Raw genomic sequence first — 19,855 nt, 5'->3', positions numbered from 1 at the left:
AAAAAAGCAACCTAACGATTGTTATATTGAAAAGTAACGAGTCAGATTCTGTTAAACTGATGCGGCACTTTGTGGTTTCACCCCCACCCCCAAGTCACAAAGTATATATATATATATATATATATATATATATATATATATATATATATATATATAATCTCTGTATAGGCTTTCAACGATGTTTATCTTTAGTCTGTTAATAATACAGAGTTGGGCGTGGCATTGTTTTCTCTATAGTTATCACGTTTACGTCATGGTGTCACACCTACCCCCTTGTAATAATAGTCGTTTCGTACTTAAAAGACTATTTAGCTTTAATTAATTATTAATGGAACTGGCCTTGGTGTCAACCCCCTAAATGGTGTCACCCGGTGCGGTCCGCACCTTGCGCCCCGCTCTCGCTACGCCTCTGTCTTTCTCTGATGGGTTTTTAATTAACACAAAAGTAAAGACAGCTGAGCATAGCGCTCACCAAACATTTTTTTACAACCTGACCTAATAGCAAAAAGACAGCAAACTTACTTTTCTGTCATAAAAAGCCACATTGTATACGTTTGTGTTTAAAGTATAATTTACTGAGTGAAGCTCCATCAATATATTACGCTTATATAAATCACCTTAAGCAAACTCCATCAAAGTTTACTAGACATTTTAAAAATGTAATAAATTGTTTAACGATGCACAAGAAAATGTGTTGTAGGTGTAACTACCTTTTCTTCTAAATATATCTACTATTGGTGCTGCTCTTAAATACACTGTATCGATTTTTTAGTGTCTGAAAAAACTACACTGTGTGTAAACAGCTACTGCGCAGTCGCACTGCTTACATGAAACGGTTAAAAACCTAACAGCTAACATTATACGCATTGACTTACACGACTTTTAAATATGTTTATAATGAACAATTATCTTATAATTTTGTCTCTCAATATAAAATATAGAATAAAATAGTGTAACTAAAATTTATCACTTCTCTAGCCTATAGTATTGTACGCTCACTTTAACTTGTAACTCGAATGGAAGCTTAAACTACATAAAATGAGAAAGCAATACTTTAAAAAGTAAACAAATACATCGTGACGTGATTCTAGCGAGACGTTACAACACTATCATGACCAGTATTTTGACTTAAAAACACTACTAAGTATTTTTGTTTTAACAAACATTAGAGCTAAATATAAAGAAAGCTGCATTACGGATGTTTGTGTCTTTCAAAACTAATGGCGAAATGTTTATAAAGTTGTCTGCCTTGTGAAAATAAACGTATATTATTTATGGGTTATAGTAATAACATTAAAAAGTAAGATAAATACATACTGGTGATAAGTATGTAAAGATATGAAAATTTGAACTAAAACACATTTTCTTGAAAAACAAAACCACACCTTGACAAATATAAATGGTGAAACGTAAACTTTTCTATAAAAGGCATAGCCTAATCTTAGGAATTTCCGATATTATATAGGGCCTGAAACTACGCCGTTGCCTAGCGCAGGTTGATTTCCCGATTTATAGATCATAAAAACATCCCCTCTAGCCAAGTAGTATAAAGTTCGATTAAGTAGAAAAAGTTGGGTTATATATTGTAACTACTAACATAAATTATTATTACAGCATTAATTTCACTTTCTAAACTTATTCAACTTAAAATGATGTTTCAATTTGACAAATAAGTATTGTAATAAACTATTCCTCCAGCTTTAGGTTGATTTGAATACTCTCTGTTTTGTTTCTTTTAAATATCTCTATGTTGGATGGTTTTTGTAGTCTTAAGATATATAGATTATAATGCCATTTAATTCATTGTATTTTTAAGGGGGGGGCAAATATTGCTTTTTGCAACGATTTTAGCGGAGGCTGGTTTACTAGGTTAAATTAGTACTAGAATTATTTTAGGTCTAGTTTAGGCTTACATTAAGCATGTAGCCCAGGCAAACAACACACACACACACACACACACACATATATATATATATATATATATATATATATATATATATATATATATATATGTGTATATATATATGTATATATATATATATATATATATATATATATATATATATATATATATATATATATATATATATGTGTGTGTGTGTGTGTGTGTGTGTGTGTGTGTGTGAGAGTGAGAGAGAGAGTTTGAATGAGAAAGAGAGAGATTTCTATTGCTTATTTACAAATTGTAAATGTGATTAATTCAGTTCAAGTAGTACTAGACAAACGGTACATAGAGTACGTGCTATTCATATAATGATAATTACTTATACAGCTGGACTATTCTATTTTCACATCAAATTAACAAGACTATAACACTGTTATAGAAGACAATTTAAACAAAGTAAAATGTGACACTCGACAAAAAAGCAATTATCTTCCTCGTCTTCCGTGTCTTGCCCTATCTGTAACACGTTAAGTGGTGTGTTCAGAGTGTACCCGGCTGATAACACAGTTAGCTTTTTTTTTAAAGTAGCGTTCACCTATACATAAATGGCTCGCAAAAGATCTTTCTGCTTGCCAGTTATAGATTTAAGAACAACCGAAATATTATATACACGTCTAGCAGTATACAGAGATGAATTTTTCATGAAAAGGGATTAGGAATCTTGTTTACTTGAAACAAAATCATAGTAGTGTTTTTATACAGAGAGATATAGATTATTTTTCTCGGGACCAGAATCAATAAAAAAAATCAATACTATAATATTGATTTTATTTTCAGTCCTTTTGAATTATTGAATATGTTGACATGTGTTTGTAAAGTTTTTGAAACCGTAAGGAAATAATTGTAACCACATGTTTGCAATGATATAATGATTTTAAAACTATAACAGCCATAGTATTAATTACTATAGGAAAAAGTGGTTCCTTAACTAGTTCAGTGTGATGTGTGTGTGTGTGTGCAGTGGGGTAGATATGTTGCTCGTTTATATATTGATATAAAGTTCGATGAGTTATTGGGTATTATTGGGCTGCGGTGTGTTTTGCGAATGGGGTAATACTAGGGTGTGAATTTAGATGAGGTGTATGTTGTTGACTTCGGGGTAGGTGTCGGCTGGTTTGGCTCTGGGTAGGGGTGTGGGTGAGTGGGTGTTTTGGTGAAGTGTGGTGTTTGTTTAAGAGTGTGGTGTAAGGTGGTATGGTTTGGAATGTGGAGGGTGAATGGGCGGGTGATGAGTCTCGGGATGTGGTGGGGTTATATAGGGTTTGGTTTGATACAGGGATGATTTTGTTTGGGGAGGTAGTTGTAGTGCTGTTGGGTGCGGGGTGGTGTGGTCGAGATTTGAGGCGAGAAGGCGTGGTATTGTGTGTTTTGTTTTTGTGGTAGTGCGTGGTATACTGAGAGGGGTGGGTATAGTGTTGGCGAATTTGTCGGATATTGCTTGTGGAGTAATCTTAAAACTCATCAGGAATTATGGCTACATCAACGTATGGGATACGTTTCAATTCAGTCTCTTATTTTCAGCTCAGGGAATTTAAAATTTTCAGTTATTTTGGATTCAGATGCGTCCACCACACATTTTCTCAAACAAGACAACTTTTCCAACATGTATTACCGTACATTGCCGATTTTGCAGCGTTGAGAATAAAGCCTCGAGATTATCGTGAAATGAAAAACGGTTCGTTCCCTCTTCCGTGAAATTTCAGGGATAAGCCTATTCTGTTATTCGAATATATGCCGCTTTCCCCAACCATACTTTATAGTTAAAGTATAATATACGTTAATTTTTCCCTTGCACGTTTAATAACAACTTGATTTATGTTTTAAAATAAAGACGATTCAAAACATTTCCTTTTGACAACCAGCATACTTTAGTGTAAAGCAAAAAAAAAAAAAAATAACAGCATGATCAAAACCCATTTGTTTGCACTATTCTTTGAACAGGCGGTTATTGAGTGCTCCCGATTTGATGAACTTTATGATTTTATTTACTCAAGTAAAGACGTCGGTAGACCTTTGCTGGTAAGAGCATACACCTATAGTTAAAACATGCATTGGATTCCCCGTGATTTGGGAGCTAGATCTTTAACTATTTTATATCAGCTCATTTTTTACTCAAGCATATCTGAGGCGTACTACCCAAACTTACCTCATAATCGTTTTCCCATTTTAATCCTTCTGAATAATACTTACTTTTTGTAGCAGTTTTGAATTCACTAAAATGGAATTCACCTTTACTCTGATCTGAATTAATATATTTCACGAAGAAAAGCAACTAAGTATACCTGACTACGTTTCTTGATTAATCAAATTGAAAAGCAAACAATCGCAACAGCTTAATTTTATTTAAAATATATGTTTTTAAAAATATCCTCTTATGATATATAGTATAAACTTCGCTGAATAGTATTTCATGACAGAAATATGCGTTGCCACTTTATTGCACTAGAATCCCATATACATACATTTACAATTGTTATGATAGATACCAAACATCTATCACGATGTCTCCGCCTTTCCCCCTTTCTTGCTACCTACAGGTAACGGTACACTCCTGGACCTAGAGCCAGTGCTTCTTCGATGTATCTCTTTGGGGGCCCCCAAAGAGAGTCTAACGACCCCTGAATGAAATGGAACTTAAATGGAAAATATATACTTTTAACAGTGTCCGCCCTCCCCCATTCCGGAAATTTTAGTCCGCCCCCGCCCCCGAAAATTTCATGTTCCCCCGGGGAGAAGAAAGTCTGGAAGAAACACTGCCTAGAGCCCAGTGGTTTGTAAGCTTTGAACTCGGACTGCGGTCGTGAGGACGTGACTTGTAGTCCAGTCACTCTACCTTCTCCCCTCATCGGAGTTACATTTATAGTTTGGTACTAAGTCGCTTGCCAAGATAAAATTATAATAATTCTGGTGTTATTGCACTTGTTCTAGTATTTGGCACCGTATGTATAGGATTCTGTTGCTTCATTTGTTAAATGTATTCGGTTAATTGTTAATAATTGTTTAATTATGGAAACATCCAAAAATGTATGTGTTAAATGTAAGGATATTTTAATATACAATTTATTGTTGATGTATCAGATTTACCTTATATGGTAAATGGAATATGGCTTATTTTTTAAAATATATGTGTCTGAATGAATGTTTTATAACAGGTCGTTTATTAAATGTATTTTACAGCCTGGGACTAGAACCTAAATAAGACAACTAGATAAAATAACATTGCAATTACTAACGTCCTTTGTATGTGTCTGAATGAAAGTGTTATAACAGATAATGGGAATTTCATAAAATATATTTTACAGCCAGTCAGCCTGGTGCTAGAATGTAAATAAGACAACTAGATAAAACTACAGTGCAATTACTGACATCCTAGGTGAAAAACAAAACCCTAACTGCCGCAGTGACTAGCCAATAGCTCATATGGCATGTTGTTATTACTTTATTACATTATTACTTTTATTTGTTATTTTCGTTTTACTATTTGCCTTATTTAAAACTTTTATAAACTGTTCTACTGTACTCGTGGACCGGCCCAGAAAATCACGGAGATTACAGTAGAAGAAAAGGCAAAGGATAATGGGCTCATGTGGGCTTTGGTAAGAAGAGCTGCCCAAAACAGAGTACGAGTGAAAAGGTGTGATTGCTGCCATCTTCCTACACACAGGAATAAGTCAAGTCAATGTAGTCGTTAAATTTGATATTTTCAATTATAACAAATAAATGCACAATAAAAAGTTACATGTCGTCCAACGAGACATGCCCTAGACAACCTAATGATTATGTAGCTCAGACTACATATGTGAAGTGTGACTCGATTGGGCATATTTGCCACAACCACCCTCACCATTCAATGTGTGATGACCTTTTCTCCATTTCTGTCAAGAAAATTAACTGTAGGTCATTAAAATTAATTGGAAGAATCACTGTCGCTTTCGTCGTAGATAAGAAAGAACACATTTTTTTAAATAAATAATTTCACAAACAAATACCATTTCAAACACGTAAAGAAATAAACCGGGAGTGATCTCCCCTAAACTTTCTTGAATATTCTTATATAACTTGGAATGTAGACATGATTTTTAATTACTTAAACTTTTAAAAATAGAATATAATCTCATAGAAAAAAGAATTGCGCACCTAGCGAACGCCAAAACAAAATGTGCATAATAGTGCGCAATATTATTAGTACTTTATAAATTTACATGCGTTTTTTGAGAAATCGGAAATAGCGTAAATTATTACTTCCGGTCAACGGAAATTACTCGAAATTTGACAGAAGGTAGAAAATTAGATCTTTTACTTACATTTATCTATCTGAAATAATACTCAAGTTATAGGCTTTTGAAAAATTCAAAGAAGAAAAAGTACCACTTCCGGTTATCAGAAATCGCTTAAAAGTTGATACGCATCTACGATTTTGATAAATACTTATATATGAAATTTCATCAACCTAGCTGTAACGGTACTCAAGTTATCGTGTTTACGCACACATAGAATAACAGACACACACACACACACAGACATACGGACAAGGTTGCAAAATTATGTTTTTCCGTATCAGTGAGGTGTAAAACGTCGAGATTTGTAAAAATCTCGATTTTTTTTTTGCACGATTACAATACTTTCTCTATACTTCGTATATACGAGAAAGTAAAAAAAAAGAGACAAAGAATTTGAATAAAAGATATTTTATTTCCTATATATATATATATATAAATAAACACATTGAAAAAATAAAAAGAGTAAAAAGAATTGTTGTTGCTTTTGCCATTTACATGAAATATAATCATTACTCTTTGACATAATAGCGTGTCTAGAATCACACTTAATTTTTAGTGCTCACTTTTAAAATATATAAAACTATTCAAATGTCCATGAACAACTAAAAACTTACTAACTGCATTAAAGTGAATATTTTAGTTTTGTTTAGCCTACAAGTTGACGAATCCACACACACACACGGCATGAAAAACACCATGTTTGTCGCAACCTTTAGATTTGGAACCCGTGGTCTGTTCTAAACAAAGTATTAGCAAATATATTTTAAATGAATAATGCCTATCAAAACTTTCTCGTCTTTTCGAACAAAAACCATTAAGGAAAAAAAACAACTTTTTTTTTAGGTTAGATATCTTTGTTTACCTGCATTGCAATAACAGTTAGTAGTCATATGACGGAAGTCTCTGTTAATAGACCCTACAGGTAAAATATGCTAAATAAACACACATTGAGAAGCTCAGTTCTTTGGCTCACCTATTCTATATCAATTATAATACAATTTCGCTAGTATATATTAAAGACATTGTTATGTTTTGTTTTAGTAAATATCAAAAATATCAAAAAGAAAATGTTAGTGGTTTTTACAAAAAAATGACCGATATTTTTGAATGACAATAAGTAAGATAACATTCAATATAATGATTATATACATTGAATGCTAATTATAAATAAAGATAGTAACCTGACACATGATAGACAATGTCAAGCATATTCTGAAGCACGAAAAACTGTGTTTAAAGTACACAATAAAAAGCACATCAAGATCAAAGACGAAAGTTACATACTAAGGAAAAATGCTACAAGGTCAAATCATACTCAACTGCATATATGCATAAAATTCGACAAATGGTATTAAGTAAAAAAAATAACTTAATATTAATAGAGTCTAGCCTAAATTAAATTTTACTATTTTAATCATTTAATGATTTGTTTAGTCAGGAGATGATTTTAGTCCCTTCTCATTGAAAGCTTCATTTTTAAATTGCTATCAAGTACTGAGTCCTTATTCCTGATTAATCTCTCCACATACCAGTCATTAAACTTTTGTAAACATTCCATAACGCGAGGAAGCAAAATCATTTCATTTCTTTCTACTCTTTGAGGCCCGAAATAAACAGTCTGTAGGCATTTGATGAGATACGTTACATCTTCAAAAACATTACATCTCTGAATGGGGGTCTCTTCTTTAGACTGTGTTTTCTCATACTTCCCATCTAAATAGTTTTGCCATGTACCTTGTAACAGGGTTAACATTTGCTCTGTTTCTTTTGAATATTTATTTGTTCCCTTCAGAATGTTTTCAATTAGGAGGGATACATTTCTAAATACATTTTCCACTATGTTCTTGGCTACAAATGATTTATCAATCTCTTTAAATAATGACACTGATATTGCATTACCCATTTCACACACCAAAGAAATAAAGTTTTTGTTATCAACGTGAGCAGGTAAGATATCAAATTGAATATATCTATCTCCAAACCACTTTTTAAACGATACATCCTGTTTTGTTTGTGTAATATCCTCACGTTTTTTCGGATTTAATGTACTTTTAGAATCATCTTTAAGGTGTGTAGCATCAGTATTTTCACTTTTTGTTTCGTCTTCTTTTGGGGCTACATACTTTTTATATCTCGCATCATTACATTTTACAACAATTACATTATTCATATTAAAACCAAAGTCGTCATTTAAAATACGTATTAAAGATCTAACATCCTTCTTTTGTCCAGATGTATATACCACAACAACAGCATTGAAGCCCTCGCTACTAAGAACAAGACATGATTTCGTTTCTTCTTTAAAATTAATATTGTCTCTGTCGTACACTGGGCCGTCGACTAGTTTAAACACTGTATCGCCACGTGTAAAATAATGCAATTGTAATTTGTTTATGTCTGGTAATTTCACTTTTTCTTTGCTTGTTTCGTGTAGTACTTCATTTGTTTCCTTATCCAAAACTATCCATATTTTCTGATCGAGTTCTGTTTTTAGTTCAATTGAATATGATCTCTTCAAAAGTGTTCTCTTGTACAATTCTTTATTACTCTTCTTTGTCCCAATCAGCAGTATTGAACATGTGGCATTGTAGATGTTGCAGTCAAAACTATAAGAAAAAACAATTAAAAACTTTATAGTAACAAGCTTTTAAAATACACTGAAAATAAAAAAAAATAAAACAAACTTTCTCTTTTTAAGTTAAAGAAAAAGGTCGCTGAAAATGTAAAAGATGTCATAAGCAACTAAAGATGTTATTAAAACGAAAAAAGTTTCTTTTATTATTTTATTTACATTTAAACTCTTGTTATTATAAAGCTTTTATATTTATATTTATTTTCATTTTCTAGATCTATATAGGCTTCGACTAAAAATATGTATGTTAAAAAGTCTGTCCCTTCTTCGTAGTAAACGCCCATCGTGATTGCAAGTATTTAAACATGCTATCTCCTATTTTATTATTGAGTATAGTTAAAACGCGACCAGTGGATTGCGATCTTTTAAAGGCAGTTGTATGCGCATTCTACGAGGTCGACACTCGAGTAGCCAACATTGACCAAACAAAGTTCAACTTGAACCGCAGCTTACATCATCACGGGATCACGTATAGCTAGTTACCTCCCCTTCCGTTATTGAATAAAGTAATTATATCCCTTAGTTTCGAAACCGAATATTGTAATGACAACCGAGCAAACAAACGGATTTTGCAATTTTAACAAAAGTCTACAAACAAAAAAAAGGTCGTTCTTGACAAAAAGGAGTAAAATAAAAAAAAGCAGGCTGGACAAAAAGCCGACATCCAAAAGGCCGACAACCGAAAAAAACGGTTTGCTTTAGCATTAAAATAAATACAATATTTATGATACTCACCATGCCTCAGAATTCGGACAAGAAATGTCTTCGACTTTCCCTGATAAAATATATTTAATTATTTGACCCTCAGAAAATAAAAATGTAATTTAAACACAATTAAGCACGATTACACGATGGCTTCAGCAAATGATGTTTTAGTGTAATATTTTAAAAGTTACGTTTAACATTGTGTCAATTGATAGATAAAAAGAAAAAAACAAAGTAGGCAGGAAAACTATCATCAAGTATGTTATTATAAAATTTGAAAGGTTAATAAAGTAAACAATTAAATGTGGGATTAATAATTACCAGTAACTTCCGGAAGCAATTTTCTAAATGAAAACAAAAATAAGTTAATGTAAAAAGTACTTATTATATTGTGAATGTAAGCCTGCTTTATTATTCTATGTATGTTTTCTAAACAAGCTATTGTGAAGCATTCAATTATTTAGACGGATAGTGCAATAATTAGCTGTCAATTTAAGTAACAATACGACTAATTATTCTGTGTTTTTACACGATATAACTTACGACAATTCATTTTTAATTGAGAAATTAAAATTAGAATTGCGCATATAAAAGTTATATATATATATATATATATATATATATATATATATATATATATATATATATATATATATATATATATATATATATATATATATGTGCATATATATATACATCACGGACAAATGTTTTACAAGTGCTACTTACGCTTCACACTCTGGAGGATTTTGAGATTCTTCATTTTCATTAGAATAGATTTAGAAATATATTATGAATTGCAGAAATATTTAAGAATATTAGGTAAATTTACATATAAGTGCAAAATATTAGATGCTAGGTGTATTGTGTTAATTCACGTTATCAGTACAAATAGACTTTTAAAATACATAATAATTGTAATGGGTAAGATTGCATTTACGCTTATCAAAAAACATTTCTAACATTAGCTTTTAATTTCTTTTAAACATGCATTGAATATTTATAAAAAATAATTAACGAAGAAAAATGTAGCTTACCAATGTCTTTATTTAGCTTACTGTAAAGAAATAATTATAACAAATCAAATATAAATAGTTATTCTATTTGACATTTTTTAAACAATGCTACCCTAAAAAAGTAGATATTATTGAACAATTTAATGAAAGTACGGAAATAATTTAATGAAGAAATTTAAATGAGAACGAAATTAATTAAATGTACAACTTAATGTTTACACCTAATACAAAAGATACGATACGATAAACTAAATCGATTTAGGGAGTCATTTAATATGTTGCTAGATTGTTCAAATTAGTTTTCTTTGAATTAATAATAAAACAACTATAAGCATTAAAACAATTACCTTGATGATCTTATATTTATTTTACTTAGTATCGACTGTGAAAAGTCTCTTACAGGCTGACCTAATAGCAGAAATGTAAAAAAAAAGATTTAATTCAGACGACAAAGACTTAATAATAGGAAGAATTTTAAAATTAAGTGATTTACTTAAAAATGATTGGGTTCTATGGTTTCAAAACGTTGCTTTAATTAAAAATAAAGTTGCAATGAGGATGTATTAATGATTACCATTTTAAAGATTTGTCCATGCTGCTATGGGCTTTTTTACAAATGTTTTTTTTAATATAATATTTTAAAAGTGTAGGCCTACCCCTTACGTGGACTTAATAAAGATGTAATTAGGTTTTAATAAATCATTATTTAGCTTCTCATTTTAACAATGTTTTCAACTTAATTAAAATAGACTTACATTTTTTAAAGTACTTGTAACATAACACAAAATTTACTAGGCCTGATGCTGTAAAAAGAAGGGCGACTACGATGACAGCAATGTTGTCTTCATCTGTACATTCAATATCTAAAATAAATGAGATATGTTAAATCGCTGAAAATTAAATGCGTGATTTGTTTGTTGAATTGAAATAAGCGAGGATAAACTACAGTTAAGCTCAAGTATCTATTTTATACCAACGGTTAAAGCAGAGTTAAGATTTGTTTGATTGAAGCATTAATAGGGTCCATGTTCAAGAAATAATGTTCTTAATCATTAATACCACTCCAAGAAACAAAAAAAGCAACAAAAAAAAGAGAAAAATATCTACTTACAGTCGTTCCGAAATGTTCCATTAATAATAGGTGTACATGTAATATCCTTAACTGTAGATTTCAATGTATTTTTTTATTAGTTTTATATAACTACATATATAAAAAAATCTATTTAGAACATTCGAAATTAAGGGACATTTTCTAACTACTAGTTCTTCTAGATTTTGTTTTTTGGAATGAAGAACACATTTAAATAAAACAATTTCATACAATATATACACATAAACGATAACCCATAAATAAAAAGTTTAAACAATACTAAATTAGCATACATATTTGTAATTATTACTAAAATAGTACTAAACAAGTATTTTACTAAAGTAAACACGCGTAGGACTGTAAACTGCATAATTTACCACATAGAAAATCAAATAGAAATTAATGAATTTCTAAACAAACCCGTAGTTTCATTTACTATTGTTTTGTAGTAGCGTGTTTTACTTTCAACATTAACGCCATCGGCGATCCAATTAAAACCTAATTTACTGACATCACTATCTAGCCTTTCACAACTACAGCTGATAAATCCATCCACTCTGTTGCAGTCTTGAACAGATACTGATGAATATTCTATTAAAAACAAAAACAAATTAATTTGAATACTGAGATATACGCCTACATTTACTCTTATAGGTAGAATGGACGCGATGAAAGCACTAATTAAAAAAAAGCTTTTTTATTTTTAAACTCTTTTAATACATACAATTATTTCTAGTAGATGTACCACAGTATGCAAAGCGCATAGCTCTATACTCATATTTAATTATGAAATAACGGTAATACCTAAATTAAAACATACAAAAAACAGATTTTTTTGGTTTTTAACACTACCCGTACGTAGTGTATAAATTTGATACTACCTATAATTAAAGACAAAGACACATTTGTGCCAATCTGTGTATAATTTTGATGTCCAATCAAATTAGGGGTAATGCAGAAAACAAAATCATCCCTTTCCAAATGTAATTCACGTTTCTTAAACGTTTGCACACATTCTATTTCATAGTAAACAGGTTCGAGGTTGCTTTGTGTGTTCTTGCAGGAGACGGTTTTTGGGTCAATAGACTCTCTAAATACTGTTATCTGTTGACAAAAATAGTAAATGCACATTTATCTCGTAGAAAGCAGGGAAAGCAAAGGGAGACGTGGAGACTCTCGAATGGGAAACAGCAGTCAGAGGCAGAACTGCCAGGAAAATTGCCGGTAACCCACACAAGTGAAAGTAGCTTTCCCATGTGTTTGGGCACAAATAGGAAAAGATGATGAGTCAAGTAGATATTGTAAAACTTAGTTTTCTTGATGGAAAATGTATCAAATTATCAGTTAAAGCATACTTTTACTTTCAAGATAAGCTTTTAAATGCAGTTTTTGCATACAACATAAAATTCACAGCGTGGATGGTAATAATTGTTCTGGACTACGCTATTTTGATTTAATTCCAAGTCGACATATAGTAAAATGTCGGATATAAAAAATAATTTGAATTAAGATATTGTTGGGATTGATCGGATTTAATTAAATTCTCCACATTAAATGTCAATACATCGTTGGAGAGATAGTACTTTTGGTTGTGAATTAAGTTTAACAAGAGAGTAACAAAGTAAATAAATAACACATATGTTTAACCGGATTGTAAAATTAATTTTGAAAATTCTCAAAACAAAATCACAGCTTTACCATAGCTTCTGGGTATACATGATTTCCTTTGCAAGACACAACTACACCATTTTCGGACATAGACTTTCTACAACTGGTCTGAGTTGGTTTCGCTGTTGTTAGATCAACGTAATATTTTTACTTAAACAATAGATTATAATAAACGAAGTTAAATAGGTTTTAAAACCTATTTTTATTCTAAATTTCATTAGTACTTTATGTCTAAAAAAAATCAAGAACCTAAAAGTGAAACTTTAATCAAAATGTCTTTACATTAAATGCCAACAATTATAAAAAGTTGTAATAAATATTGAACAATCTCTGTATTTTTCGTCAATAATAATATTGATAGTTAACAATTAAAGGTTCAAAAAGTAATTAAATATAGTGTATGAACATATTTTGGCTTTAACCTTTAGCATACAAAACTTACGCATGAATTAACTTACAATACACTTGAAGATTACAGTGATAAAATAGCTCTAATTTATTACTCGAACTGTGTGTTCTTAACTATCAAAGTCCTTTGGCATTTTTCAGAAATTGTCTTGAAACATTGAACATGTCTATAGTAAAGTGCAATGAGCCCCCATTTTTTTCAACGTTTGCAGTCAGCCAATTGATGTCATTTGTTATACAATCTCCAGCACCCAGGGGACACTCTGCAACTAAAATGTCGTCTTTTGTCCACATTAGCATTGTTGTGTCACTCGGAGCTTTAGTCATGACATGAGTCAGTGTATATGGCTTGCCTTCCTCTGCTGGCCCACACGCATACATTACTGAAACAAATATTTTAGGTTCGTGGAAAAAGAATACTGAAAGATACTTATCGTTTGTTATTTTTTTTTGTCGTAACAAAAACGCTGAACATTTTATAATAGTAGATAAAAAAGAAAAGTATTTTATATTAAAGACTTCTGGTTATAGTTTATATTAATAATATTTTAGCAATAAAGAGGTAACAGGTAAGGGGTCATCCATAAATGACGTCACGCTTTTTTGGACGATTTTTACCTCCCCTCTGTGATGACGCAAGGTTGCGTCGGAGAGGTCTGGTAGATAGCAGAAACAGGCTATAGCGAGTTGGTCAGAGAGAGAACAATAAAAATAGGGAACTGACCGGTCACGTGGGACGGTCAGCTGACCACTGAGGCGTGGGTCAGTAGAGAGATATGCAGGCAGTTGATAGGTAGCTAGCGAAGAGTAGAAAATGTGTTAGGAAGCGGTCAGAGACGGTCGTAATATGTCGAGCTAGTGAACAGAAAGTGAGTGTTAGGATTGGTCATGGGAGTGCGTAGTTAGTAGTATAGTGAACAGTTAGTAGTAGTAGTAAACAGTAGAGAGCATAGAATAGGCTAGTTAGGTAGAAACTTGATTTTATTGTAATAAAGAACATTTTTATATTTTGAACTTGGAACCTGTGTTGGATATTTCTGTCATCATTCATTCATCGTAAAACATTCGTACCATCACACCCTCCTCTCCATCACACACCGTCACAAAATTACGGACCCCCTCCCCCTAAGAGTGTGACGTCATTTATGGACGACCCTTAACTATATTGATATCCCGAAACTTTAGTTAGCAATTGATTAATAAACAATTATAAGGTTTATATTCTGTTATAGAGATAAACAAATAAAATATTCAAGTGTCCTAAATCTATTGTGGCTACATAATTATATGTGTTTGTACATGCTAATTTAATTAATATGAATAAATAGTGATTAGTATATTTAAGAAACGTTAGATAAGTAAAATGACTTAAGTCAAATTGCAACCTTGTATCAGCAAGAATAAAACGAAGCAGGAATGAAATAAAATGGCGAACTTCATTTTTCTTTAAGAATCATTTCTGAAAATATAGGAAAATTAAATTTTATATATATATATATATATATATATATATATATATATATATATATATATATATATATATATATATATATATATATATATATATATATACTAGTGTGCTCGTCTCTGCATATTGCTGCTGGCTCAGAATAAAGTCTGACGTAATATTTTAAAAGGATTTCATTAATTCGTTACCAATCCTATATTCTTAGACACGTGAACTTTTTTTCAAACACAGATTTTTTTTTACACTTTTTAAATGTAATCTATGTACGCTTTATATTACTTCGATCGTATTTGTCGGGGCACGGATTTGCCTACAATACCCCCTAGCACACCCCAGAGCGTGCTGTATGAAAGCCTCTAGTGTAAATTAATCAATATCCGTAATAGTGGGGTAGAACACACTCGTAGACCGCCCATTATTGTGGGACGTAGAGCGGTGCTATCGGGAGCCTACGGTTACACTACGGTCACTGACTACGGTCACCGAATGTCGTGTGCCGCCGTGTACATACTGTATGGTGTTAATCAGAACGAACGTAGGCGCCATAGTGCTCAGAGGATAACCGGGGATGCCAAATCGCACATTGCCGGGGCGCCTGTGGACGAGCCTGATTCCATTAGGTAAACGACTAGAAAATCACATCTTATCCATTTTCTATCGCACTCTTTAAAACAAAAGTATGCGCGATGGCGTTACGGGAAAGCCCGTGGAACGAAATAGTACACTGCGTAACGACGATGACGCGTTAGATTCGATTTAGTGAGCAAATTTAGCAGCCCATAGTATCCAAAGCCTATAGCACTCTTTAAAAAGAATGAAGTTCTTACCGTGGATCCAGGGGCGCTAATTTTCCACTGCCTGGGCGACGGTTTTTTTGCAATAGAAGATTTGAAGCCCAGAGTTCCAGAGCGGCTATGCTAGAACCTGGCATTGTTAATCGGGCGTCCTGCATTGCGAGTAAAGGGTACTTTACATTCAGCGTTTAAAATTCAACATGCGCAGCCGCCGGCGCCCCGGCTATTGCGTGACGCGCAGCTCCACGGTCTCCCCTATCACAACTATGGAGCCTTCTTTCGTTTAAATAAGGCTATACACTAAAGACACAATGGGCAGCAATAATTGTTGATTATATCGAATTAGGCGCCTTCCCCAGCACTTGTGCAGGGTTAAATTTGGTGCCCTGGGCTTTACCGGAGCGCAATAACGCCTACGTTTGTTCTAAACAGAATGATAGCCAATGGATAAGATGAAGCAATATAGCTTTTCACTAAACTGAATTAGGCGCGTTCTCCGACGCCACGGTAGGTTTCGATTATGCGCCCTGGACTATCTTTTGAGCTATGGCGCACAAGTTGTTTTTAAAGAGTGTAATAGTAAATGGATAAGAAATATTATTATAGTCGTTCACTATATTGACAAAATCCGCACCATACTGGGCGCCGTGAATAACAAATTTTAATTTTTTTTTCGAAGCAATCTTCTGAGGAGTATTCGCATTTACTCCCAAAAGTTTCATGGCGAACAGATGAGCGCTGTCAAACCGACTTTAACTATTTATACCGTATATAGTGAAGAATCAAATTGCGCCACCCCTGCGAATTTAATTATTTGTTTCGCAGATACCTCCCCGGGAGTATTCTCAACAACGTCGCTAAGTTTCATGGCGATCGTATAAAAGACAAACAAACAAACATTTATTGCTTTGTGTTATATATATATATATATATATATATATATATATATATATATATATATATATATATATATATATATATATATATATAACATGATGGAAAAATTGAAGCCCCCCACCCATGAGACGATCCTGGCTACGCCACTAAACGTAACACTCTTTTGTTTTGAGGTCTTTCAGTTTTTGTAAATTATAATAAGTATGTCCCAATTTTATATAACAAAGATGTTAAAAATTGTTTCAAAACTCACCATAAATCAAGGGTAGAAACTTGAAAACTGGACATGAAACATGCACAACCTTGTAGATCAATGATTGACACCTACCTTGCTGAAGGTGAAGTTTGGAATTTCTATAAAGAGCGTAGCTGATTTTGGAATTACCGTTTTTATTTAAACTGCAACTCTATTGATCCCTGATTGATTTGGGATTTCGATTAATATTATTGATTATAGACCTAATGTGTTTTTAGCAGGGGCGGAACTACAGTGCCGTGAGACCCCCCTATGCGGATGTGGGGGGTGGGGTTGGGCACTCCATTTGGGGGCCCACAGCAGACCATAATCAATATATAATATATATATATATATATATATATATATATAGATGGGGGGAGCAAATTTTTTTTTTTTTTGCGGGTGGCCTTTCTTTTCTTGTTCCGCCACTGGTTTTTAGTAGATAGTTTTTAGAATCTTTCTATGACAAAACTTCTGTTTACGAAAAATTATTGCATTTTAGTAATATTTTAGTAAAAGTCATGCTAAGAAATGAAACAACTAAATTATAATTTAGTAATGCATTTTTTGACGGCAGTTATGGCTGCTATGAAAGTTCTATAGCTCGAGGCAAAACCTCTTCGGAGCCAGGTGGGTTAAGAACAAACTCTCAACGTACGAGTTAGTAATCGCGTGCTCGACAACTCTCACATGTTCAAGTGTATCTTTAAACTACGATTAAACCTAAGAAACGTTACTTTAAAAATTGTTACAGACCGAACATTAAAGCAGAATTAGAACCCTTTTATTTTTTTTCGACTAGACAAACACGTGATTATGTAGCTAAGGCTACATATATGCAGTGTGACTCGATTGGGCAAATTTGCCACAACCACTCTCACCAATCAATGTGTGATGACCTTTTATCCATTTCTGTCGAGAAAGTTAACTGTAGGTCATTAAAATTAATTGGAAGAATCACTGTCGTTTTCATCGTACAAAGAAAGAACACATTTTAAAATAAATAATTATACAAACAAATACATTGTCAAATCATAAAGAAAAGAGAAGAGACATAGAATTTGAATAAAATATATTTTAATCCCAAAATATAAAAAATAAGCAAATTGAAAAAAATAAAAGAAGTAAAAAGAATTGTTGTTGCTTTCGCCGTTTAATTGAAACATCAATACACTTTGACATCATATCGTGTCTAGAATCACACCTAATTTTTAGTGCTCACTTTTAAAATATATAAAAAAAATTCAAATGTCAATGAAATACTAAAAACTAAAAAACTGCATTAAAGTGAATATTTTAGTTTGGTTTAGCCTACTAGTTGACAAATCCACACCCACGGCCTAGAAAACACCATGTTCGTCGCAAACTTTAGATTGGGAACAGGTGGTCTGTTCTAAACAAAGTATCAGCACATATAGTTTAAATCAATAATGCGTATCAAAACTTTTTCTTTTTTTTAGCAAAAACCATTATGGAATAAAAAAACATACTTTTTTATTAGATAAGAAATCTTTGTTTACCTACATTGCAATAATCGTTATTAGTAATATAACAGAAGTCTTTGTTACTAGACCCAACAGGTAAAATATGAAGCAGTGTATGCTTAATAAACACCCATTTAGATGCGAAATTCTTTGTCTTACCAATTCTATATCAATAACAATACAATGTGGTTAGTATAGTATTAAGAAATTGTAATGTTTTTTAGTAAACATAAAAAAGAAAATGTTAGTGGTTTTACAAACATATTGCCCATTATTTTGAATGAGAATAAGTAAGTAAACATTGAATATAATGAATACATATACTGAATATTAAGAAATATAAATAAAGATAGTAACCTCATAAGTGATAGAAAATATCAAGTATATTCTAAACCACGAAAAACTGCGTTTAAAGTACACATTAAAAAACACACCAAGATAAATAAAACGACAGTTACATAACACCTGGACATGTTAAAAGTTTGTGATGGAGGTGGGGGCATGGGAACGTGTGTATTGTATAGTCAGGTTTTTTTTTTTTTTTCAGTAATAAAATGGGTGCATGATTATTTGATGTAGTAAGCCTACTAAGGAAAAATGCTACAAGGTCAAATCATACTCAACTGCATATATACACAGAGAGACACTATTTAAAAAAAATATCTTAATATTAAAAGTGTCTAGCCTAAATTACTTTTTAATTTGTTTAGTCAAGAGATGATTTTTGTCCCTTCTCATTGAAAGTTTCATTTTTAAATTGGTATCAAGAAATGAGTCCTTATTCCTGATTAATCTCTCCACATACCAGTCATTAAACTTTTGTAAACATTCCATAACGCGAGGAAGCAAAATCATTTCATTTCTTTCTACTCTTTGAGGCCCGAAATAAACAGTCTGTAGGCATTTGATGAGATACGTTACATCTTCAAAAACATTACATCTCTGAATGGGGGTCTCTTCTTTAGACTGTGTTTTCTCATACTTCCCATCTAAATAGTTTTGCCATGTACCTTGTAACAGGGTTAACATTTGCTCTGTTTCTTTTGAATATTTATTTGTTCCCTTCAGAATGTTTTCAATTAGGAGGGATACATTTCTAAATACATTTTCCACTATGTTCTTGGCTACAAATGATTTATCAATCTCTTTAAATAATGACACTGATATTGCATTACCCATTTCACACACCAAAGAAATAAAGTTTTTGTTATCAACGTGAGCAGGTAAGAT

This window comes from Physella acuta, unplaced genomic scaffold (genome assembly GCF_028476545.2).
Source record: "Physella acuta isolate Inbredline_101_S28 unplaced genomic scaffold, ASM2847654v3 ptg000276l, whole genome shotgun sequence".
NCBI lineage: Eukaryota > Metazoa > Mollusca > Gastropoda > Physidae > Physella > Physella acuta.
Note: the sequence above shows the minus strand (reverse complement) of the source record.